This window comes from Pantherophis guttatus, chromosome 1, assembly GCF_059756535.1.
Source record: "Pantherophis guttatus breed Tessera chromosome 1, ASM5975653v1, whole genome shotgun sequence".
In the NCBI taxonomy this organism is placed as follows: domain Eukaryota; kingdom Metazoa; phylum Chordata; class Lepidosauria; order Squamata; family Colubridae; genus Pantherophis; species Pantherophis guttatus.
This window is the reverse complement of record NC_142063.1, coordinates 229421277-229447442: the sequence shown is the minus strand read 5'-3', so window position 1 is coordinate 229447442 and position 26166 is coordinate 229421277. Positions and strand designations below refer to the sequence as shown.

Sequence of the window (26166 nt, the reverse complement as noted above, 5' to 3'; positions counted from 1 at the left end):
TTCATGTTTGAAAGGTTTGTGTGTACTTACAAAGAATTTTTTTTCAAGAATTCAGAGACCTTTTTAGAAACTCTGAAGCAGTGATTATTCTGTGCTTTTGGCATATGTGTGTTAATCCCACATCCTTGTTACTAGTATTATATGGCTTAAAACGATGCTATATGGCACTGCACACCAGAACAACTAGACACAAGGACAGTTTTTCCTGAATGCCATCACTCTGTTAAACAATTCCCACAACACTGTTAAAGTCAAACTATTACTAAGACTATTACTATTATTCTTCTCATCTTTCCTATTACCTATCTTCTCACACTTATGACTATAACCATGTTGCTTGTATTTTTACGATTTATATTGTTCTGTTTGTTCCTAGTATGATTTGATTGCTTATTAGTAACCTAAGATTATCACTATGTTGTATCTTATGATTCTTGATGAATGTATTTTTTTCCCTTTTTCCTTTTATGTACACTGAGAGCATATGCACCAAAGACAAATTCCTTGTGTGTCCAATCACACTTGGACAATAAAGAATAAAAAAAAGAATACAGAATGAAAAATAGACTTTGCAATCATATATTGCCCACAGACACAAAAACAAGATACGGTATTTCTTTCAATGCAAAAAAAATAAGTACACCTTTGACACTAATATTTGGTATTACCCCCTTTGGCAGAAAAAACTTCAAGCAGGCATTTCTTATAACTGTTTACCAGTTTCTGACATTGACTGGAAGCAGTTTTTTTTCTTACTCTGAAAATACTTTTTAGCCATGGTATGTTTGAGGAGTTTCTAGTATGCACATCCTGTTTCAAATCACCCTACAGCATCTCAATGGCATGGAGGTCCTGGCTTTGACTTAGGCATTCCAGAACCTTCCATTTCTTCTTTTTCCCCCTCAGCCGTTCCATGAAGGATTTACTAGAATGTTTAGAGTCGCTCTCATATTACAAGGTACACTTTCAATTGAGCTTTGATCTTCTGACAGATGATCCCATATTAATTCTCAAGAATTCTCTGGTACAATTAAGAATCACTTGTGAGATCTATGATGATGAAGCTGTCCAGACCCTGATGCAACAAATTAGCTCCAAAACATAATATTTTCACCACCATGTGGTGTTCTAATTGTTTGCACCTGATATGGTGCACCTGATTCTAATTTTAGGTATTTAAGCGCGTGCAAAATTTGCATTTGTGTTTATTTAAATTATATAATGGGCTGCAAAATGTAAATGGTGTGTAATATTTGTTATATTCCCTTTTATCAATATTGAGATTAAGATCAAATATTTATATATTGAAAAAGTCAAAATTTGCAATGGGATGTTCTTAACTTTTTCTCATGACTTACACTGGAAGAAAGATTAGCACTGGTGTGCAACTTTTAAATGCTAAGGTCATGTTCATGACAATGACTGATTCGTTGCCAAAGGAAAAAAAAAACCCAGTTGTGTAATATTTGCACTGATTGTCCATTTAAAAAAGAGACTGGAAAAATTAATATTTTATGAGCTTCAATTTGTAAAGGCACCCGCTCATGTCTATCAATTCTGTCTAGGTTTTTAAAAACTCCTCCCCCAGTGTACATTCATAACTTTAATTATAGCTTTAGTAACCCTGGCCTATTTCTCTACAACTGGATAAACTTCATCCTTCCAAGTACTGAAAAGTGGGCTTGTGCTTGTTTGTATCATGCCAATAGTTTCTGGCCTGCTTACTAGAGGGAAGAATGTAACTCGCTTCATACTGTATATGGACTCTGTTGAATCAGCAGCCTCTGGTCCATTCTATGGTCCACAAGCTACTTTGTTAACTATTGTCCTGTGCCAGAACTAAACCTCAAGAGCAGCACACGTGCCCATATTTGTCTATCAAGAAGCACCAGTGAAAATGAAGCTTTGATAACTAGGAACATCTGCTATTCCTGGGTTACACATCCCAAGTTAAGCTAGTGGAAAAAAAATACGAAAGGTAGCATTGTCTCCGAAGTGTTAATAGCATAACCATGGCCTGAGCAATATTGAGTGTAATAAATTGTGTAATGGTTTGTGTGTAATTGGAATCAAAACAGAATTTGACTCGTGTAAGATGGTAAAAAAGGCTCTCACAAGCGCTGGAAACGTAACATTAGTGAAATGTCATCATAGAGCACGGTCAAACTTGATCATATCACAGGCCGGATTGTGACGTATTGTGACGCCTTTTGCCTTTGCAGAGCCAGGGTAGGGTGTGGCCTGTGTGTGACGTATCCACCCCATGGGCCGCCAATATTTTCCCTTGATTCTAGTCTGACTCATACAGCTATAGTGAAGTAGAACTGCGGTATCTAGAGAAGAACCTTTAACAGAAAAAGCAGGTATGTTAGTTCTGACCCTCCATTTAACAATTGCAGACATTTTATCTAGAGCTGGATCTGACAGTTGGGTTTATAACACTGATTTATAGTTGCTAAGTACGTGACCAGATGTTTTTGCTTGAGACGCTAGATTTTTTAAAATGTGCTTAGATTTTATATGTAGAATGAAATTGGGGAAGAAATTACACATTACTGTCAATTTACCTATATGACAATTGGGGAACCCCAATTTTATATGTAAGGCTAGTGTTACATATAATGAATTGTAGAAACATGAGAAATAAATTTGAGTGAAAATTTGAGTGCATACCTACCATGTTTCTCCACTGCATTTCTTTCTATTTTACTTTCATGAAACATTTTCATAAGTGTTTCATTTATGAAACACTTTCATAAATGAGATTGGAACAATTCCAGGAAAAGTACTGTGTTGTATGAAGATTTAAGGAAAAAAGGAAGAAAAGTGTTGAATGACATTTGGTGACCACTTGTCTTCTCCTCATGCCTATAGACATTCTTCATACATTAAAAATATAGAGAAAGAACAGTTGTTGGTCTGTTTTGCATGGATTTGTATGTTAGATACAGTTTGAATAATTAGAAATTGTAATTTCCCTCTGGATACAGTGCAGCTGATCATGAAAGATTTATTTATGCTACCATGCAATTAATGAGAAATAAGACTTAAACTTTTCATTAATTTTTTTTTACAAGAAGTATTTTATGCAGAGGCCAAGAGGCCAACATTCTGTAGTGGTTATAAATGCAATATATAAATGTATAACAAAGAAAGCACTATTTTCTCTGAGATGGCTCTATGTAAAAGTGTAAAGATATGTGTGCTTATTCAGAGTAGGCATGAATTTTCATACTAGGATTTTGATAAAAATTGGCTTGATTAAAAAATAGGAAATTCTATTATCCCCAGTATAGGTAATCTTTAGGCCGTGTGTGACGTATCTGTGGGTTTATCTGAAATACAGCATAATTATTTGAGAAATAAATTACTTGGAATCAGTTAGTACTTTCTGAAAGGTTGAAGGGTTCAAACAAAAGTTGAGAAAACAACTTTTATTAAAACAACTAATCTTCATGCCTTTAAATATCCCTTTTTGCATCATGTGAAACTTCAGATAGTCTGCTGTTTAGCAATTATCTTCAAGTCAATCAAAGTGCATGCTGTCCTTTCTGCCATGATTTTGTCTGTGTCCTCTAGCTCAGGGGCCCCAATCCCTGGGCCAGGGGCCACTAGCGGGCTATGGCTCGTTCAGTACTGGGCTGCACGAGCAATGTACATGCCTGCACAAATTGAGTTATGTGCGTTTGCATGCATGTCACCACTCACATGGAACCATCCCCTCTCTCCATCCCCCACCCCCAACGGTCTGCCAAGATTGGGGACTCCCGCTCTAGCTGGCCACTGCTCTTTACTGATGGATTTCCTCTCTTAATTCTCAAGCTTCTGAAGTGAGAAAGGAGTTTGGGTGTATCCCCCTCACCCAAATAAAACTCCTAATTTCATTGGGGTTTGTTGTTAGTTGCGAAGTCGTGTCTGACCCATAACGACCCCATGGACAAGGTTCTTCCAGGCCTTTCTGTCCTCTACCATCATTGGGGTTAAGGCTGGCCAAGAAAAAAGATGCCACTTTTAATAACCGTTTAATCTATCAGATAAAATGACGATAGAACCTTGTAACTTGAATATTGCCATGAAACAATACATTTAAGACAAATCCCCCCCCACACACACACTTTTTTTTTTATGAAAAGGATGAGCAGGAGTGAATGCTGCCAGCAATTCAGCCTTGCATGCGTAAGTCATCTGGCTGCTTTTTGAGGTGGTCTTTGCTTCCTGATTTGCTTCACTAAACAGCTGCAGTTTGTCAAGGCTAATGCTGCAGTTTTATCCCATTGATCAAGGCTCTCCTCCCCAATTTGCCTGGACAAGCTGATGACCAGCCTGTCTGGTTCCCATGTGAATGGTTCAGTCAGTGCTAATGCTATGCACGTACAAACCCAAGGATCTGCACCCCGCTCCTCAAATTTGCTTGTGCAACCTGCTAAGTATTAGGGTGAACTTGATTTAATAAAGTAATTTATTTAAGAGAACCCCAGCATTAAATATTTCTACCTGCATTGATTCTATTGTAGCACATCTTTTTTCCTCCTTACCCTGAACATCCCACACCAACTGAAAATATTCCTGATGTATCTTTGACTTCCCTGGTTGCCTAAATTTGTGTATGCGTATTCACATGCAGACAGAAAAGCAGTACATTTCCTATCACATTATTTTTATATAAACAACAGTTCATGTTTACATTAGTTCGTGTATGAGCTTAGTTTTGTGTAAGCAGCTTTATTTACAGTAGGTTAATTACATCAGAGTTTGTCTAGATTCTGGTTCAGGAAATTACCAAGAAATTGGGCTTTATATTATGGAACTTGCACCTGATAGATTCTCTAGATCCTAAACCTATGTTGACTTGAATAACTCTTAAAAATTCCTAGCACTTTTTGAAGCCAAAGTTCACTCCAGATTCTTCTGCCTGCACTGTGCATTGTTGAAATGAATATGTTTAATGGCGTATCTATTTCATTGATATGACTTTGTGAAATATTCACTACCACTTCTGTTCTAAAGGTTGTTAAGGAAAGCCTTGGCAGTGTTGTGTTTTGAACTTGGTGTTTCCTGGAGTTTTTGTTGTAACTCCCTCTCTGCAGAAAGGAAATGGGAGTTGCTGAGATTTTTAAAAATACTCTTTATGCATTAAGACGGGAGAGAAAAATTCTGGCCCAGTTTTTTTCCCTGTAATGTATACAGTTCATCCGAGTAACATAAGGTGGAATTCAAAGTGAATAATGTTAGAGACAAATTGAAGTTGATGCTTGGCTTGTTAATCTCTGGAGTGTCCCGGACAAATTGAATGAAATCTTTTTGGTTAAAGCTCAGAGGGAAATTATTTTAAAACCTGAATGGATAGCAGAGTGATTTTACATCCTTGTGTCTAGTTTCATTGCTAGCTTGCTGGTAATTATTTCTTGAAGAGTCCTGGCAGCAGAAGAGAAAGATCCAGTTCACAAGAGAGGCTTTTGCCTGGGAATCTATTAAAAATTGCTCCATGACTTATAAAAGCTGCATATCTGAGCAGCTTATGGGGTTTTCATTGTAAAAGAATAATGTTTCATAATTGTGTTGTTGCTTTCTACCATTGGCAGAAAATTAAATGCTTTGAAACATGAAACTGGGAGCAGTAACATTTTTAACTTTGATTTTGCAGGTTATAGAGATCACAGAGTATACAGATGTTGGTTTTTTACATGATTTATTTTGATAAACGTATTGTTGCGTGTACAGCCATGTTAAAAGCTAGTGATATGTATCAGTGGAGAAATCCAAATTTTTTTACTACTGCTTTTGTGGGCCTGGCTTGGTGGGCATGGTGTGGCTTGGTGGGCATGGCAGTGGAAGGATACTGCAAAATCCCCATTCCCACCCCACTCTGGAGGAAGACAGAGGTGGCAGTTGCCGGTTCTCCAAACTACTCAAAATGTCCGCTACCAGTTCTCCAGAACCTGTCAGAACCTGCTGGATTTCACCCCGATATGTATCCTCTCTATATAAATACAGAAATATTTCCTTCACTTGTTTATTTATTGCTTTTAGAAACAATTTCTGTTCTCACTGGTGTTGTTGGTGCATTTGCAAACTCATCCTTTATTCTTTGTGATGTGTAACCGAGGGGCTCAGGTCAAGTCCCCGTACTTGCTAGCTGGCATTTCGGGCAGCTGAAATGAGACCCTTTGCTCTATCCTCACTTCAAAAGCGTTGGATATTGCAAAGAAAATGAACTGCACATAGATGATTTGGTACTGCCACCTACACTTGAAAATGTGCAGTGTTGATCTGTGTTGCATTTTTGCCCGAGGTAAGTTCATATTGGCACTATAGTCATACCTCCCTCCTGGTAATATCCTTGTTCCCCTTTTTTTGGTCATTTGTATATTTTCCCTTTCTCCAGAAATACATTATTTGGACTGACCCAACCATATGATTCTCTCTCTCCCCATGTAGTAACTAGTAACTTAACTGGATCAAAGTATGTTCTTTTATAATTAGTAGTGATTACGCAAACTTGCTGATGGATCTTAGCTTGCTTCTTTTCAAAATGTTGGACATCGCTTCCTTGCTAAACTCTTGGAAGGCTTAGGTGGGAAACTGTCTTTGTAAATTGGAGCAGGTCACAGGTGTCTAGTTCCCCTTTTAACAGAGATTGCTTAGTCCTTTTAAACTGGAACATTCTGAGCTTTTCTTGGAAAAGGCCTGCTCCAGGAAGTGAATTCCTTTCTCTGAACACATTAGACTTTTGTTCTAAAACTCTTTATGGGATTTTAACTGCAGAGAGGAAAGTTTTTTGTCCAGAATCCACAATTTGTTTAAATAAAAATCCATTTATCAGAAATTACCATGCCTTCATTACTAAGTAACATCAAAGATCAAAGCACTGGTGATAATGTAGACCAGGAGTTGGTCTGGGAGTTGAAGTCCACAAGTCTTAAAGTTGCCAAGGTTGGACACCCCTGATGTAGACCACTTAGAGCTGTTCTAGTTGCTTGGTATGTATTTAGTTAGTATATATTTTACCAATTTTATTGGCTAGTAATTTTTTAAATAACTACATTTATTCAGAGGGTAACTACTGGCTTTTATTTTAAAATAATCAAAAATAAATTGTGGTAAATTACCTACTGTGTTTTTTTTTTCCACTAGCAAAATTCTAAACAATTCCCACATGCATATTTATACCACCAGAGGGCACTGTAGTTCTTTCACAAAGTTAATCAAAATTGAACACCGGAAAACAGAAAGTTTATAGAATGAGGCCTCTATAGATATTGTGCTTTCAAGTATGTTATCAACATATGGGGGGAAGCTGATTGTGAATTCATAACACATAAGCCTGACTTACAGAGGTGTGGGATTTGGAATTAGGCACTTCTGCTGGAGATATAGTGTCAACTATTAAAAATTCATCACAGTTTTGAAGCTTCACACAGTTAACTTTAAAAAAGAAAGTTCGCAGCGCTCTCTACCAGATTTCATGTTGAAAGGAATAGATAGAAATCCTGGTTTAAAATAGGACTTTTAGCATGCTATTTTACATTTTAAAAAATGGACAAGCTTTCCTAATACTTGTATTGCAATATCCATCCAAAGGTGTTTATTTATTTAGTATCACGCCTTCATTTTTTAAATGAAAAATTCAAGGTGGCAAACATACCTAATACAGGTAATCCTCAAGTTACGAATGTAATGGAGCCTACCCATTCCATTCGTAACCCAAGGATTCGTGGGAATGAATCTTGTACCTTGAACAGGATCACTCCTCCTTTTGCCCACGCATTCGCTAATCAAATGTGAGACTCGTTAAGTGCACATGAAGTATTTCAGGGTGGAGTGGCCATGGAAGGCCTACCAATGGAACAGGCCACCAGCTTAAGACCACCCAAGCCCCCTCACCCACCCACTGAAATAACTCAAGCCAGCCCAAATTGCTCTCCCCCCCCCAGAAAGCAGTCTCCTCTCCAGCCTCATGCACCCCTCTACAGTTCTGTTCGGGCCATTGCAGGCTAAAACGGAGCCTCGGAGGACTGGATCTGCCCTCCAGAGGCTCACATCTGGGCCCCAGAGGCTCCATTTCAGCCTGCAACAGGCCAGGGGAGGCCTCTGGACAACCGAACAGGGCTTCTGAGGGGCTGGCAAGGTGCCAGGCAACGTCTCTGGATGCCCGAACGGGGCTTCTGAGGAGCGGATTCTCCTGTCAGAAGCTCCATTTCGGCTGGCAACAAATGTTGCAGAGCCTCTGCGGTTGTTTGTAAGGGTGAAAAACTACCATGGTGCTGCAAGATTCATAGCTTTAAGCCTTGTTTGGAAATGCTAGGAGACGCTGATTGCGTAACTTCGAACATTCACTATGGACCGCTCGTAACCAGGGGATTACCTGTACTTCTATTTTCCCCACATCAACAACCCTGAGAGGTAGGTTGGGCTGAGAGAGTGGACCAGTGTAACCCAGATAGCTATGATGCCTAAGACTAGAACTCATCTCTTCTGATTTCCAGACCAGCACATTAACCACTATGCCAAATTGGTCTGATTTATTTATTTATTTATTTATTTATTTATTTATTTATTCATTCGATTTATATGCCGCCCTTTTCCCGAGACTCAGAGCGGCTTACAATGCATTAAGCAATAGCCTTCATATTTTTGTATATATCTGCTTAGTAGGGCTTTTTGGCCCCCCCCGAGTGGTGTTCTATTTTATACAAAGTCAGCTTATTGCCCCCACAAACCGGGTCCTCATTTTACCTACCTCAAAAGGATGGAAGGCTGAGTCAACCTTGAGCCTGGTGAGAATTGAACTTGCAGTAATTGCAGGCAGCTGGCAGCTAAGTGCTACTTTAACAGCAGTTTTAGTCCGCTGCGCCACCAAGGCTCAATAAGTCTGATGGCTTGCTTTCAGCATCAGTGAGGAAAAAATGTGTCAGACTGCTACAATATGGCTTGTTTGTTCTTTATCATGGTCTCTGATTCACATACATGCCATATGTTCCTGTGCAGATCCTTCTAAATAGCCCAGAATTATTTCTGGGGAGTCTCGCTCCCCCTTTCCTTCCAATATCTTGCAACTAGGGCTGGATTCTGCTAAACCTCTTCAGCTTGTTTTCAGCTGCCATGGTGGCATTGGCAGCTGGTGCTATAGCTCTCATCCCGTTTCTACTTCTGTTTTACTAGAGTTGTTCATTCCAGAGTAATTTGGCCAGATTCTTTCTCTTCTCATCACAGGATCCTGATAGATAGCCTTATAACCTTTCGCGAGTGCCAGCGTGGCGGGAGCAAGCTTCTGCTTGGATGGGCATAAGCCATGTTTTGGTGAATGCCATGATGATGTGTGTAAGTATTGCCAGGCATTTATTAAACCAGCTTGTTGTGATCTGCAAAATTTACTCTGAGAGTAAAATTTAAGGATGACAGACTCCAAATCTGCTGTTGCTACTTGTCCAAGCCATCTACCGTCAGCCAGAAATTGCCTAGAAGAAATTGGTTGGGTTTTCTATTCCCTGTAGTATATTTTGAGGTCTTTGCCATTATCAGCACTAAAAAAATTGCCCATTAAAGAATCAAAGCTTCTTTGATTCTTTAATCAAAGAATTATCTATTCGAAGACAAAAAGCAAATGAAAAGAGAGGTCAAGTTTCCTTCTTCATTCTGGTTCTTGCAGCCTCAACTTCCTCCCTACAAATAGCCTTTTTCAGCTCCAATATTACTGGTTCTACTCTTGATGGATTCTTCATACTGTCTGACCTTTTCTGGCCTCTCTTCTCAGATGAGATTCAATTTCAAAAATGGAAATATCGGAGCTATCCCTTAAGATCTACTTTGGACTGCCCTCTTACCCAATCAAAACTTACATCTCTCCACTTCCGGTTTTGCTGGCTCTGGTGAAGACGTGCCTTTTTTAAGGTCCGTCAGCCCCGCCGTTTGTAGAGCCGCTTCGATCGTGAGGAGCGGCTTGAAAACTCCAGAATCTGCAGGATTTGAAGGAGAGAGTTGGCAAGGCGCAGGTTGAGCCCCTGTGAGCCCCCAGAAGTTTATTACTGGGGAGGAAACAGGCGCGGCTCCCTTTCAACTTGCGAAGACTCCGGACGGCGTGGGACGACTCTGCTAATGCAGAGCAAGCCGGCAGCAGCAAACAAATTGATTGAATCTAACCCTACTAATTAACGGGGAAACCCTGAAACCAAGGAATTGCAAGTATTTTCCTTTCTTCGTGACTTCTTGATCTGATTAAAAATTTAAGTGAGTGGAAGCGGCTTGAAAAGATGGCACCGTTCCAGCGCTAACAAGTTAACAAGCTGAAAGGGAAAGTGACTTTCTAAAGCTATTCTAATAAGCTACATTTTAGCGCTGTTTGTTACGAGCACAGGAGAAGAGGGGTGGAAAAAATCCCTTTCTAAAAAAAGCTGATTTCATACAAGTTTACTTCTAATTTGATTAAAGCTGGGGGATTTTTTTAGAGGACTTTGTGGTGCTGGAAGAAAAAGAAAAAGGATTTCTCTTTTTAGAAAATCTAACTCACGTGATAAAATGGCTTCTAAAAAGCAGGAAAGCAAGGCAACAGGGGGGGGGATCTCCCACACACAAGCCTGAAGAGCAGTTTGATTTTGAAAGCTTAAAAAAATTTATCACGCAGGCTTTGGATGATAAATTTCAAAAATCTCAACAGGAAATTAAGCAGGAAATTACTGAAATGAAAAATTTGGTGAAAGAGAATTATGACAAGGTGACTGATAAATTATCAAACGCAGTTTCTGGCCTGTCAGAAATTATTATCAAAGTGGATTCCAAATTGGAAGAATTTAAATCAGAAGTGAATGTTAAAATAAAGGATACTGATTTTAAAATTTCTGACGTGGATAATAAAATACAGAGAGTTGAAGATGAAATCACGATGATGAAATTCCGGTCTATGGAATTTGCCATAAGAATTAGAGGGATTAAGGAGAGTGACCGGCAAGATTTGAGACAGATTTGTGCTGATGCCTTGGCTGTGTTGTTAAAAATTAATCCTGATGAGATCTTTTACAAAATAGATAAAATTTACAGAGTGAACTCATGGGTGGCCAGACAAAGACAATTACCAAGAGATGTGGTGATATACTTCACAGATAGAAGAATGAGAAATGATATTCTGCAAAAATCTTTCCTTTCCTCTGTGCAAGTTGAGGGAACTGAGGTTGGAATTTATAAAGAACTTCCACCAAAGATGCTGAAAGATAGAAAAGATTTTGGTTTTTTAGTAAAGGAATTAAACAAATTAGAAATCCCATTCAGATGGGATGCTCCAACGGGCATAATTTTGAAATATCGGGGAAAGACACCGACTGAATACTGTTGAAAAAGCGGAATATTTCTATTATAATGTTTTCAAGGAGAGATCACCATCGCCACGTTCATCTACTGTATTGGAGATAAAGGAGAGTGAGAAAGAGAAGCAACCCCAGCAAGAGTTGGAAGTGCAGCTTAAGCAGATTGAATTAGACCCAACAGAAGCGCAGGGTGCTGTAGGAGGTTTTCTGGAGGAACCCCTGTTAGAATCCTCTCCAATTCTGACTACAAGAGATGTGGCATTGGACCTAGAGCGTATGGCTGAAGCTAAAGACCAGCGAATAACCCGTGCAGTTTCAAAACAACTTAAAGAAAAACAATTGCAAGAAAGAGCTATGGCACAACAATATAAAAAAGGAACTAAGAGTACTACAGAACAAAGGGAAGCCATGGGGAGAGCAAAGTCGGTGGCCTCGGAAGACATCCGGCAATCTTGCTCGTTGCTTCAAAAAGGTATGCATGATGGTTAAGTTTTTGTCTTGGAACGTGAATGAACTCACCACAGAAAAGGAAGAAAATATTTACATATTTACAACAATTTAATAATGATATAATTTGTTTACAAGAAACTCATATTAGAACGCAAGATCAAAAATATTTGATAAACTCAAAGTTAGGAATACATTTTACAGCCTCAAATTTGGAAAAAAAGAATGGAGTGGTTATTTATATAAATAAAAGATTGTCAGCTAAAATTATAGAGGCAGATGAAGGTGGTAGGTTTGTAGCAATTGAACTGTGTACTGCATATGGCCAAATTCTTGTGATTGGGATTTATGCTCCTAACCAACAGCAGGATCATTTTTATAAAATTTTGCATACTAAAATACTGCAATGGGACTATAGATCAATTTTGATTATGGGAGATTGGAATGGAGTAATTGACTCCAAATTAGACAAAAAAAGTCTGGCGAAGTCAAAGATTAGACTACCACAAACTTTTTTTGAAATGAAAGAAGATTTGGAACTAAAGGATGTTTGGAGAATACATAACTTAAAAGACTTGGATTATACTTTTTTTTCTGACAGACACAGATCTTTTTCAAGGATTGATTTTATTTTAGTATCAAATGATTTACTTGTTAAAACAAAAAGAACTAAAATCTTTCCAAGAAGATCACAGTCCAGTATGGATAGAAATCGAGACTGCAAAAATTGAGAGAAGATCATGGAGACTAAATGAAAATCTGTTTAGATATGAAAAAAATATAATTGAACTCAAGAAGCAGATGAAAGAATTTTTTGATATTAATTTGAACAAGGGTACCCCTATTGAAATTGTGTGGGACGCGAGTAAAGCATATATGAGAGGGGTACTCATTCATATGAACTCTAAATATAAACTGAATAGACAAAAGAAAAGAGCTGAAATTGAAGTAGAAATAAAGAAAAAAGAACAGCTACTTATTAAAAATCCAACAGATGAAAGAACACATAGTGCTATAAAACTTTCGAAAGACCAATTTCAAATGCTTATGGCGGACCAAGTTGCAACAAATTTACAATATGCAAAGCATAATACATTTTGTAATGCCAATAAACCGGGCAGATGGCTGGCTTATACTTTAAGGAAGAAGCAGAGTATGCGGACCATCGATTGTATTGATATTGGAGGGACAGAAATTTATCAACAAAAATTAATTAAAGAAGTTTTTGTAGATTATTATACTAAATTATATGCTAAAGAAGACATACAGAATGGACTTATAGAAAAATATCTAGAAAATAAAAGAATTACAAAAGTTACTAATCAACAAAAGGAAAGACTGAATCATCCTATAACAGCTGAGGAGATAATTGCAGCAATAAAACAACTGAAAACTGCCAAAGCTCCAGGAACAGATGGCTTGACTGCAGTGTATTATAAAACTTTACAAGCAGAAATGGTGGAACAACTTAGAGACTTATTTTGTAATATACAACGAGGGGGTAAAATACCCCCATCATGGAAAACAGCTTATATTTCTTTGATACCAAAAGAGCAAGCAGGTCCTAAAAAACCGGAAAATTATAGGCCAATATCTCTTCTGAATAATGACTACAAAATTTATGCAAAAGTATTAGCCAACAGGTTGATGCCAGTAATTAAAGAGGTGATTCATGATGATCAAGCGGGATTTATAGAGGGTAGATACATGAAGGACAATGTAAGGCAAGTAATAGATTTATTGGAATATCTTGCGAAGAATAAACAGATCCCTGCAGTGCTGGCTTTTTTGGATGCGGAGAAAGCCTTTGATAGAGTGGATTGGAATTTTCTATTAAAGACTTTGGAAAAAATGGATTTTGGGGATCAATTTATACTGGCGGTTTCAGCAATTTACCAAGAGCAAAAGGCACAGATTATCATTAATGGAAGTTTGACAACAGACTTTAAAATTGAAAAAGGTACAAGACAAGGTTGTCCGTTATCCCCTTTGTTATTTATTTTAACATTAGAAGTCTTGTTGAACACAATAAAGGATTCGACCAGCTTGAAAGGTATAGTGATAAGGCAAGAAGATTACAGAATAAGGGCATTTGCAGATGATCTGGTTGTTACCCTAACGCAGCAGGTGGAATCAATAATCCTGATGAAAGCCATTATAAAAGATTATGGTACAGTATCAGGATTTAGACTGAACCAGAAAAAAACTAAACTGATAGTCAAAAATATGACACAAGATCGAAAACATGAACTTGAAAAGAGGGCAGGTTTTGAGATTGTTTCAAAGGTTAAATACCTAGGAGTTCAGGTTGCAGAATCTAATATGAAACTGATTCAAAATAATTATGAGGTGTTGTGGCGAGAGGTACAAAAAGATATGGAGACATGGAAAAAACTGCAGCTTTCTTTACTTGGAAGAATAGCAGCAGTGAAGATGAACATTTTGCCAAGATTTCTTTTTTTGTTCCAAATGATTCCGGTGCTTAAAAGTGATAAACAACTGAAAGAGTGGCAAACTGGAGTGAATAAGTTTGTCTGGAACGAGAAAAAACCAAGAGTTAAATTGAAAATTATGCAAGATGTTCCGGAAAGGGGAGGTCTCAAACTTCCAAACCTACAGTTATATTATGAAGCAGCAGCTTTGACTCAAGCAAGCGATTGGTTTGGAAGGAAAAAGACTGGAATATTGAATATAGAAAGTTTTGATCTCGAATTTGGTTGGCACGCTTACTTGTTTTATGAAAACAAAGTGGATAAGGTATTTAAAAGTCATATACTTAGAGATTCTCTGATGAGAGTATGGAAGAAGCACCGAATCAAATGGGATTATAAAATACCGTTGTGGCTGGATCTTGGTCATATTATTTGGAATACAAATATAATGTCACTCGGGGGGGGGGTTATATAAAGAGGTTCTTTTTACAGATGTGGGCAGATGGCAATTGAAGACATTAGAGACACTGTTGGGCGAAGGGATTAATTTAACCTGGTTACAATATAATCAGCTTCAACTGAGATGGAAAGAGGACCAAAAAACTGGTATTATGTTGCATGAGGAAGAGTTGGTTAGACATTTAAAAGAGAAAGGTCCAATGCACATCAAAAGGCTATATAATGTTTTGTTAGAAAGGGACTCAGAAACTGAATTGGTTAAAGATTGCATGATTAAATGGGCACAGAATTTTGCAGAACCAGTAATGTTGGAAACATGGGAGAAAGTATGGGTTCAGAATGTTAAATTTACGCAATCGCAGAATTTGAGGGAAAATTTTTATAAGATGTTTTACAGATGGCATTTAGATCCCAAGAAATTATCCTGTATGTATCCTAATGTTCAGCCAAAATGTTGGAGATGTGATTGTTTAGATGCTACATATTATCATGTTTGGTGGAATTGTAAGAAAGTTAAGGCTTTTTGGATAAAAATATGGTGGGTTATGCAGAATATTTTGAAGAAAAAAATTCCATTTTCTCCACAATTGTTTTTATTGGGTATAGTAAAGGGTTTTACACAGGATGAAATTAAATTGATATTGTACATGATAACTGCAGCGAGATTATTGATAGGTAAATATTGGAAAAATGAAGCTTTACCCACTATCGAAGAATGGACTTTGAAGATGGCCAGTTTTGCCGAGATGGCGAAGATTTCAGCATATTTAAAAGATCGCTCACAAGAGACTTATGAATGGGAATGGAAAAAATGGATAGATTATGTGCAGAACAAATATCAAGTTAGAAAGTACCAAATAGTTTTTCATTGAAAGTATTATATAAAAATAGAAATGTATGAAAACTGTGAAGATAAAAAATTTTTTAAGGGGGTCTGAGGGGTTCAAGTTTTATAAAAAGGGGATTTTGATGGGATTATTTTTTGTGGAAGTCAGGGGGGAGGGTTAGGGAGGGTTTGGGGGGTTAGGGTGGGGTGTGGGGGCTGGGATGGGGGGGGGAAATGGGGTGAAAATGTAATTGTAAAACTTTTGCAATAAAAAAAACTTACATCTCTCTCCCCCCTCCCCCCGTCCTCAAAATCACTGGGTCATTCATGGCCATCCAGTTCTGAATGGCGCCACCCCATTTTTGGTCATTTCCAATCCATCCCAGTTTTTTAGATGGATTGTTGATGAACTTGGCATGGAGCCATTCACATTCCCTGGAATGTTCAAAAGATGGACAGGCCATCATACAGGCTTCATTTTCACACCATGCTTTCTCAGCCATTGCCATCTTATTCTGCTTTGAGATGGTCAGACTCTTTTACAATTGCAATTGTATTGTTTTCTTGTCCTTAGGACTCGTGTCTCCTCCCAAATGCTGCTTCAAAGGAGAATTCAGATCTGAGTTTCAGCCTAGCTTGGCCTCTTTCACCGAGTGTCATTTTCCCCCCCTCAAATCTCAGAATTTGTGGATGAGCCCCATCCTATTCATTCCTGGGTGTGGGTCCTTTGGGGAAATGGTATAGGGCAGTTGCAAACATTGTTTTTTATGTTTCAGGTATGAAATGTCTACCCACTCATGTAGATCATAATGGAAAAGAGATAATTAATTTCCTATAACTGAAAGTATTTGAGTGGTCACCTATGAATTTATACAACCTGCTTTATTACCATTCATGCTTCCCAAGGGATTTTACTGATTCTTTAGATCTATCGTATAAGACTTTAGAGCTGAACATGCAGGGACAAAGATTCTCCAAAATGAGAGCCAGTTTGCTGTAGTGATCAAGGCCAGGGGTGAAATGCTACCGGTTTGCACTACCGGGTGAACCGGTAGTAATAAAAGCTACTGATTCGGATGAACCGGTAATAAAAAAATGCTACCAGTTTGTACTAGTATTTCCGACAATTGGCTGTACTGCTCAACTTACATTCGCTAGAAAGCGGGAAATCCTGCTTTCTAGTGAACCTAAATTGCGCGGCACAGCTGTTCCCCCTGCCCTCACTGTTCTACTTACCTTCTTAAGCCTCCTTTTTCCGTGCGAAGTGCATGCTTGGTGTGCACTGCATGCACGCGCAGCGTGCATTTGGTGCACTGCATGCGTGTGCAACATGTGCTTGATGCACACTGCACATGTGCACACAGCATGCGTTTGGTGCGCATTGCACATTTGGTACACTGCATGCGTGCAGGCAGCACACATTTGGCACGCACCACACATGCGCGGGTAGCGAACTGGTGGCAAACTGCAGAGGATTTCACCACTGGTTAAGGCGCCAGGCTAGAAACCAGGAGACCGTAAGATCTACTCCTGCCTAGACACAAAGCCAGCTGGATGGTCTTGGTCCTGTCACTCCTTCAGTCCAACCCACCTTACGGGGAAAATTGGAAGAGGATGAACATTAGGTGTATTCTTCACCATGAGTTATATATAAAAAACAACAAATGTGGAATAAAAATCTAAATAAATAAGATGAACTTCTCAACTGCATAGCCAAGGCCTGTTATTACCTGGACTTCTGCTGGCCTGCTTTTGGGCAGACAGTCTGACTGATAGAGCTCAGCTCTTCGCTGTTGTATCTTTCAAGCAAACCTTTGCTTGAACTTAAAGATTTGAGATGCTACCAATGAGTGCAGATAGGGAGACCTGGAAGTTACTGGAGCTGCCTTAGCCAGAGTGGACCAATTGGCTTCTACTGTTGAACTCCCCCCCTCTTCCAGGATTATTATCCCTAGATGCCCCTATTTATTTATTAAATTGTGTATGTTGTCTGACTCCTAACAACTTTAGGCAGCTCTGAATCCATCTCTTCCTGCTGAGAAGAGAAACCCAGCAGGGGCATCGCAAGAACCTTGCTGAGTTGCAGAAGGAATGGCAAGACTATTCTTTACAGAAGAGTTTTTAGTCTACTCTATAGAGTGTTGAATTTGGATCAGGGAGATTTAGGATACATTTAGATTCCTGCCCAAACAAGTCCTCAGCCAGGTTCATGCACCATGCTTTGGTAATTATGATTTAATGACAGTTAATTGAATAAATCAATCTTAATTGAGTTTGCACAGTGTTCTAAGTCGTAAACCATGCTCCACAGATCACATTGGCTTGATCCAGACAGCATACTGACTAAGCTGGAAACAAGCCATGTGATAACTTAGGGCAATACATGATCAAAGTCACTACTTCATTGCTTTATTTACTTGATTTATTATAAAATACAAAGTAAGGAAAATCCATTTATTCAGAGGGTAAAGGTATAATAAGCAATAAGCTAAAATATGAAAATGATGGCACAATGCTAGAAGCAGGTACTGTATTTTTCGGAATATAAGATGCACCTACCTTTTTTGGTGAGGAAAAGAAGAAAAAGAAATCTCCCTCTGCCTCTGAGCAATTTTACCTCCTTACAGCAAACAGCCTGCTTTACTTTCATTTTCATTTTCAGCATAGCTTGATTAGCACAAGGAAGAAAAAAAATCTGCTCCAGTAATTTACCTCTTTGCAGCAAGCAGCAGAGGCCTGCACAAAACAGCTGAGATCAAATCAGCTGAGAGTCAGGAGGCTGTCCCAATCAACTTGTGCTAATCAACTTGTACTGTGCTGAAGCTGAAAGGAGCTGTTTTTTCTTGCTGTTTGCTTGCAAGGATGTAACGGCTGCGAGGCAGAGGCCAAAGGGTGGGGACCAGTGGGTGAGTGGGGCTACATTCGGTGTATAAGACGCACCTAAATTTTCACCCCCTTTTAGGGGGGAAAAAGGTGTGTCTTATACTCCGAAAAATACAGTATATCTTACCATTTACTATGACCATACCACATTAAATTAATTGAAACCAGCATATATGGGATTGCTGTTTTAAATAAAAACTAATAAAGACTAACTTTTTTTAAAATTTACAATGAATAAACAAGTTTGCATAGAAGCGTCTATATAACCATAGCATAAGAGATTATGTCTTAATCATTGGATAGTGAATTTTTAAAAGATGTTTAATCAATGTTTCCACATTTTTGCTACTATTTTTTTCTATAACCAATATTTGGATAGCTGTTAAATCTGTTGCAGGTATTTTTGGACTTTCTATTGATTGGACTGAAATTATGTAGGTCAGCTACTTAATATCAAGACAAGCTAAGATCGATAAACCATATAGTCCCAGCAGTTAGTTGTTGCAGTGTGCTGAGAAACTATACTTTTGCTGCTGAGCACCACTCCATGAAGGACTGGCCTTAACCAAAGGCAGTTTAAGACAGAGATATGAGTTGCTATGTTAATATTATACAGATGCACCGTTGGTACCAACACTGGGACTGATATCTGTGGTTCATACCATTTAGAATTACGTGTTTTCATGTCTGCCATCTTGTAACAATCTCAAGAAAATCAGGTCCCCTTTCCTGGCAACCCAGTGGAAGTTGGTGATCCACTAAAAGTTGCTTTTACGTGTTGATTGCATATATTCAACTTTTTCCTTGCCTCCACCTTCTCAGTTGACTTTTTGTGGTGTATTGCAGTATTATATTTAAAATATACTGCTCAAAAAAATAAAGGGAACAAAAGCAGAAAGCATCCGAGATCTGAATGAATGAAATAGCCTTATTAAATACATGTCTTCTGCTTGTGTTCCCTTTTTTTTTTAAGCAGTGTACATACAACATTTGCATTTTGTAAATCTACGCATGCCGTTCCTTAGTTTACCAAATGTAACTAAAACTTCAGATAGTCAGAATAATCAAGCAATAATATCTCATGGGTAATTATCACTGAACAGAAGCAGAGAACAATGCAAACTGCCATGAGGCCACAGAACAAATGATAAACAAGCAAGCATAGACTGAGATGATCTAAGGCAGAACTATGTAAAATCAGAATAATAAATTAAATAATTGTATAATTGTCTTTTGATATTATTTTATTTTTGTTTCAAATAGACGAACAATTGGAAAATTTCAGAGCTAGCACAGAACTGTGAGCAAACGAAAAATTGGAAAACACATAATATATTCAGATGAAATGTTTCCAAGTCAAGTGGAGACCAATCTGCAAATAGACCAAATTTGTTTGCATCAGATCTATATTAAAATGTATCACTTTTAAGGATTTTTAGAGACAACTTATTATTGAAAAATTGAAAAATGATGTGCATGTACTTTAAATAAATCAAATGCAGTAATACCTGAGCATTCATTAAAAAAAAGTTTATTCAGAACAACTAGCATAAAACATTTATATAGTTTAACCTTTTACAAGGCTACGGGGAACAAAATAATACAATTCCACTGAGACGATTTCAAATCTGAATATAGTATATTTTTAGGTAGTGCAATCATTTTTAAGAAAGCGTTTCCTCTTCAACTCTTTTGCTGCCAAGTCTTTCCAATTCTCAACTTCGATGTTTCAGATATGAAAGGTAGACATTCCATCCCAATGTCACTACATTCACAAACAACACTCGGTATTTTGAGGGGAGATATAGAAAATTAAACATTTGAGCCGCTGGCCAAATAGCAAGTTCTGCCAAATAATAGTCCCAGAATTTATCTCTAAATTCATCAATGCCGTCTGCCAAACTGTGGCCTTGAAGGAGTGCCATAATTATGAAATACCAACCTCCGAAGAATGGAGCAAAGGTCTGGTCAATTACTACCTTCGTGATGACAACTTTAAATTTCTGAACTCCTTTTCTTGGGTTTATTTTGTCTATCCATAAATACCAGTAATGCAGGAGTGGTCCAGAGCTACATCCAGTGACTAACATGCGAAATGTACGGTCAGTATCCCACGATTTTTCCTTTTTCCTTCGCTCCAAAGACTGCTGTATTATATCCGCAGCTCCTAATAAGAGTCCAGAGCTAATTGTGTTGACTATTAAAAGTTTGTGACCACCATAAGCATATATTTTTGCCAGCCTGGTCAACTGTCGTATAATATGGGAACGCATCTCATTTTTGTTGTTGCTCTGAATTAAATTCTTTCTTTTCTCAGACTGATTCAGTATCTTCAGGCACTACTTTATAGTATCTTCATGGAGATTATTAAGTAGATAATTCAGGATAAAGATCAGAAGAAAAATCAATTTAAAACTAGCATGTAAGATGAGATACAGGAAATACATCACAATATTCTATTGAAGACTTTTACTTTGATGCCTTATTGTGATGTCACTGCTGAGCTTCAACATCTTGCACTTAATGGAGAAGAAAAATAACATCAACTGAACAGGTATCCAAATAATTGTTCTTAGATCATGTATGAAGTGTAATTCATAGAAGGGGAAACCATACTTCTTAAATCTTAAATCTTAAATGAGGACCCAGATTGTGGGGGCAATAAGAGGACTTTGTATAAAAAATACAAAAATATGAAGGCTATTGCTTAACACATTGTAAACCGCCCTGAGTCTCCGGAGAAGGGCGGCATATAAATCAAATAAAAAAATAATAATCTGGTTTTCAACGACTCATCTTTTTACATGTGCTACATACCTGCAAAAAGGGGTGGTGCTTCAAATGCCTTGGTCATGGCCACTGTTTTGATGTCATTGATCTTTCTTGTGGACACTCCTGGGATGCAGTCTTTGGAAAGAGCAGTAGACCTGCTCTTAAATAAGGATTTAGCATTCCTTTGAAACAGAGCTAGACTTGTGATTAAAAAACTAAGGTTGCTGCACTAAAGGTTGGTTTTAATCCAAAAAGAGAACCAGGTGCTTCTAGCGTTCACCAATTTTGTGCATTGTGGTTTCCACTTCATGAATTTGTACCTCTTCTGTTTTTATTACTCTGCTTGAGGGCAGTGCCATTTGATCCATTCCTCCACCATTCTGCCTACTTCACAGGCAATGTCCCGATACTTCCAGCCCTGGCTACTCATTGTGTCCTGCTACATCCGTGAGCCTAATAGACTGGCCACAATGGACTGGGAGCAGAATCCCAGGGGAACGAGTTGGGGGCGCCACAACACTCCTCAGAACCTCTCAGCGACTGTGAGCTGTCTGTCAGTTTTGAAAGACAAGTTTACTTTTTGTTTCCTAACTGCCACATATTTTAGCCTGGGAAATTGGGAGGGGTTTTTTGTTGGAAAAGTTAGAAATAGCAACATTCCGTATTTAAGGACACTTTTGCCTACATCTGCTGGAGACTGCCTAGAGATTGTATTCAGTTGAATGTGAAAAGTTGATTGGACTATGTAATGAACTTGTGGGTGTGGGACAGGGGTGTGAACTGTTAGCTGGGTGGAGAAAACCTGGAAGCTTTCAGATTCGGGTTTTCCCAGATATGCCAACATGACATCTCTAATAAATTGGAACTTAGAGGAACCTCAGGCCTCGGAGTTTTATTTCATTGAGGGTGTTCCTTGGAACCCTGACACTGTCAGTTGGGGGTATTTCTGAAAATAGGTCCACCCTATTTTTGAAAGAGCGGTGCAGCCACACCTGAAAATAACTTCGTTGACCATCACATACATCGGATCTCCGGGTCTTTCGCCATGCCCTGAAAACTTTTCTTTTCCATCAAGCAGGGCTGGCGTGAAACCCCCCCCTTCTTTAGTCTTTTTTAGTTTTTTAGCTTTTAAATTGTCAATGGGTTTTAATTTGAATTGTTTTAAATTTGGGCCAAAGTTATGTAATTCTTTTAATAATTTTAAATTTTGTATTGGTATGTGTTTTAGTTCTGGCTGTGCACCGTCCTGAGTCCACTAGGAGAAGGGCGGTATACAAATTGAATAAAATAAATAAATAAATATACTTTTGCTGCTGAGCACCACTGCATGCAGAAGGACTGGACTTAATCAAAGGCAGTTTAAGATAGAGAGATCAGTTGCTATGTCAATATTATACAGATGCACCGTTGGTACCAACACTGGGAGTGATATCTGTGGTTCATACCATTTAGAGTTATGTGTTGAAGTAACCGTTTTCATGTCTCTGCCATCTTGTAACAATCTCAAGAAAATCAGGTCCCCTTTCTTGGCAACTGTTCTGTCCCCGTCTCCACACACACACACAAACACAGCCAGCCGAGGGTTAAGAAAGCACTTGGCACGCACACAGGTTGTTGTCAGAAACTTGGCAGCAATACGAGCACCGACTGCCAAGTGCTTTTACTTCAGTAAACGGAATATCCCTTCACCAGATAAATAGAAATACACACATTTTATAAATAGTCCAGTTCCAAACAAGAAACCTTTCGGCAGCTTTAAGCGTTGTTCAAGTGACTAGCCAGAGTTAGTTTTTATTCGTCACAGAGACTTAAATGGCCACCACGCTCTCTCATATAGTCTCTGGGGTGTGGTCCAGTGACTCAGTTATAATCCCTGGCACGCCTCCTTAACTGCTGCAACCGTTTTATCATGCCTTCATTGGCGTGGATCCAGGAATGACAGATCACCTCCCTCGCTCTCATCGGAGACACCTGGCTCCTGGCTAATCTCCTCTTCCTTGGCCGGCACTTAAGGCAATGCCAGAGGGGAGGGGCCTGGAGAGGGAGGCCTGGCCGACTCCTCTTCTTCATGTTTGGAGCCTTCTTCCTCCGATGAGATAGGCTCGGAGGGCGGGGCCACAACAGCAACCCAGTGGAAGTTGACCATCACAATCCTGGAGATGTGAGAGGCAATTCTTCCAGTGCAGTACACCAGATCCTGCCCATCTTACCCTCATATGCCCCCTCTGGGCCTGTGACCTGTCAGCTGGCATATCTCTGAACACAGAACTTTTCCTTGTGTTAGGCTTGTGTTCAGCAGTAGCTGAACAGCATGTTAGTCAGGCAGCTTGGTGAGTTCAGCCCACCTTTCAGCCATTCATATTTGCCAGGTCTCTGCAGAAGTACCAAGTCCTACAGGATCACAAAGCGTTCGGCAGAGTAATGAATTGCAACAGTCCCATCATGCAGTGCATGCAATATACAAGGACAGGAAGTTGAGCCCCAGCTGTCCTCATCCCACGACATACAAGGTTAATTAAAATGTCCAATAATTTCTAAATATGGAGGTTTGTATTCATTAAACAGTGACAGATCTTCAATATGTCTTTTATTTATTTAGAACCTGTATGTAAAAAGTCAAAAGGGCTGAGGATCAGCAGCTTACACCCACATACAATGACATTACCAGGAAGAGTGGGATATGTCAGAAACACAAACAGCAGAGGAATGGGACTCCCTGGAAGATTCCAAACCATTAAGTACACCTGAAGTACCGGCTGTGTACCTGGAGAGAGTTCAATCATGGCAAAGGGCCCTGCAGCATTACAGAGCATTAGAGTACTATGAATGTTATAGATTTGTATATATGGAACATGTTCGGTCATTAACACATGCTATAGATGTTATTCATAATGAGATACAGAATCTTTTGAACGGTATTTCCATGGAGATAAGACCAAATGATTTTGTACAATTGCAGCTGGATGCTGAGGAATTAGGCAGACTGCTCTTTAATGTTAGGAGACCCTTAGAGGCGTTAAATGCTGACCGGTTCCTTAGTTATGTAGAGAGTATTACAAAGCAATGTGGAGAGCTTATGGAGGAACTCTTTGGAATTAACAGTCACTATTATTAAAAACTATGAGAGGGGAGAGCTTAGGAAGTTAGGAACAGTTCTATTCAGTAAGATTTTGGAGAAGAAAAGGCAACACCTGGTTGATTTCAATGTGGAGGGTCTATTTTTGTGTTTTGCAGGCAGCCTGCTGTTATTGTTAGACAATGAGGTGTCTGCTAAACAAGAAATTATTACCAGAGCCACAGACCTCCATAACACACTTGGGAGATATCTACATCCCACAGAATTGATTTCTCATAGATACACATATTTTAGGACTACTTCGGTATAACGATAAAGATCGTGTTTTATCATGAAGGGGGTTGGAGGTTTTTTGTAATTGGAGGGGCCCTGCAAGAAAAAGTGTTATTTATGTTGTTACATGACAGTCATTATTACGAGGTAAAAAAACACCAAAGGTTCCATGGGGGTACGTTACTTCTGCAAGCTGTGCCACACAGCATATCACCACAAACTTAGATATGATTGTCAATATTTTTGTTGAGCCTGTTTGGGGTCAGAATGTGGTAGGGAGGAGAGCAAGATGCCCTAAGTGCAAGATGCATTGCCACTCTAGGGTCTGTCTTGAAAGACACGAACGATTGTCTGTGGAAGGAAAAATTGTTTGTGAGTATAATGTATTTTGTTCCAGGTGTGGTATCTATGTGTCTGCGCTGCATGCACTGCATGTTGAATATAAGAAATCGAAGTGCAGACAGTGTGATACCAAAGTAGATAGCCTGACAGGTCATTTATGTTTTCTGAAATGGATTTTTAAGCCAAATATCAGCTACAGATACATTGTGTATGATTTTGAATGCTGTCAAGAAACAGGGACACACATACTGAACTATTTCTATGCCATGGACATGTTGGACGACGGTGATGTTAGGAAATGGGAATGGTATGGTGAATGGTATGGCGATAACCTCCCACTGGCCAATACGCTCTCACAGAGAGGGCCTCCTCAGGGTGCTGTCGGTCAAGCAATGTTGGCTGGCAGCCCTCAGGGGGAGAGCCTTCTCTGTGGGAGCACCCGCCCTCTGGAACGAGCTACCTCCCGGAATACGGCTGATTCCGGATCTCCGCACTTTCCGTAAGGCCCTGAAGACATTTTTATTTCAGCAAGCCGGCCTGGCCTGAATAGGTTTTAGGGTTTTTTTTTTAATTGTATTGCTAGGGGTTTTAAATTGGGGCGGCCGTTTAATTTAATTTATTTTAAATTATTTTAACTTTTATATTGTATGTTATTTTAATTCTCGGCTGTTCACTGCCCTGAGTCCCTTCAGGGAGAAAGGCGGGATATAAATTTAATAAATAAATAAATAATAAATAAATAAATAAATAAATAAATAAATAAATAAATAAATAAAATAAATGTGTCTGGAGGAATTTGTGAAAATGTTTGTACGGCCCAAGTTTAGAGGTTCCACATTCATCGCTCACAACTTCAAGAGCTATGATGGATACGTAATCTTCAGGCAGCTGATTCGTGAAGGTGCAACTGTTAACTCAGGGGAGTAAACTGTTATGCATAACCCTACCAACCTTTCATATACAGTTTATTGACAGCCTGCCTTTTTTACCCATGAAATTGAGTAAAATGCCTAAAGCAATGGGTTTTCAAGGCACCAAGGGTTATTTTCCTCATTTGTTCAATATGGCAGAGAATCAAGATTATGAGGGCCCACTGCTGGATGCCAAGTATTATAGTCCTGAAACCATGATGCCCGGTGAGAGAGATGAATTTGAGAAATGGCATGCTGCTAATAAAGGTACAGCATTCAACCTCAAAAAGGACCTTGCTTACTACTGCAAACAAGATGTCAAGATACTGAGAGATGCCTGTAATAGATTTAGAGAGCAAGTGATGCAAATGATTTTCACAGGAAGGGCGGAGAAATTCTTGAAAAGAGTGAAATTCGTTGCATTGACCCTTTCCAGTATGTAATGTTT

The 26166-nt window shown here is 38.9% G+C and overlaps 1 long non-coding RNA gene and 1 pseudogene across 2 annotated transcripts in view; one reads left to right on the top strand and one right to left on the bottom strand.

The window, feature by feature from the left end:
• LOC117674098 (uncharacterized) overlaps window positions 1-26166 on the top strand; it is a 115056-nt gene that overhangs the window by 32835 nt on the left and 56055 nt on the right. The window lies entirely within an intron of this gene.
• LOC117674097 (mpv17-like protein 2 pseudogene) lies at window positions 19860-20727 on the bottom strand (annotated as a pseudogene).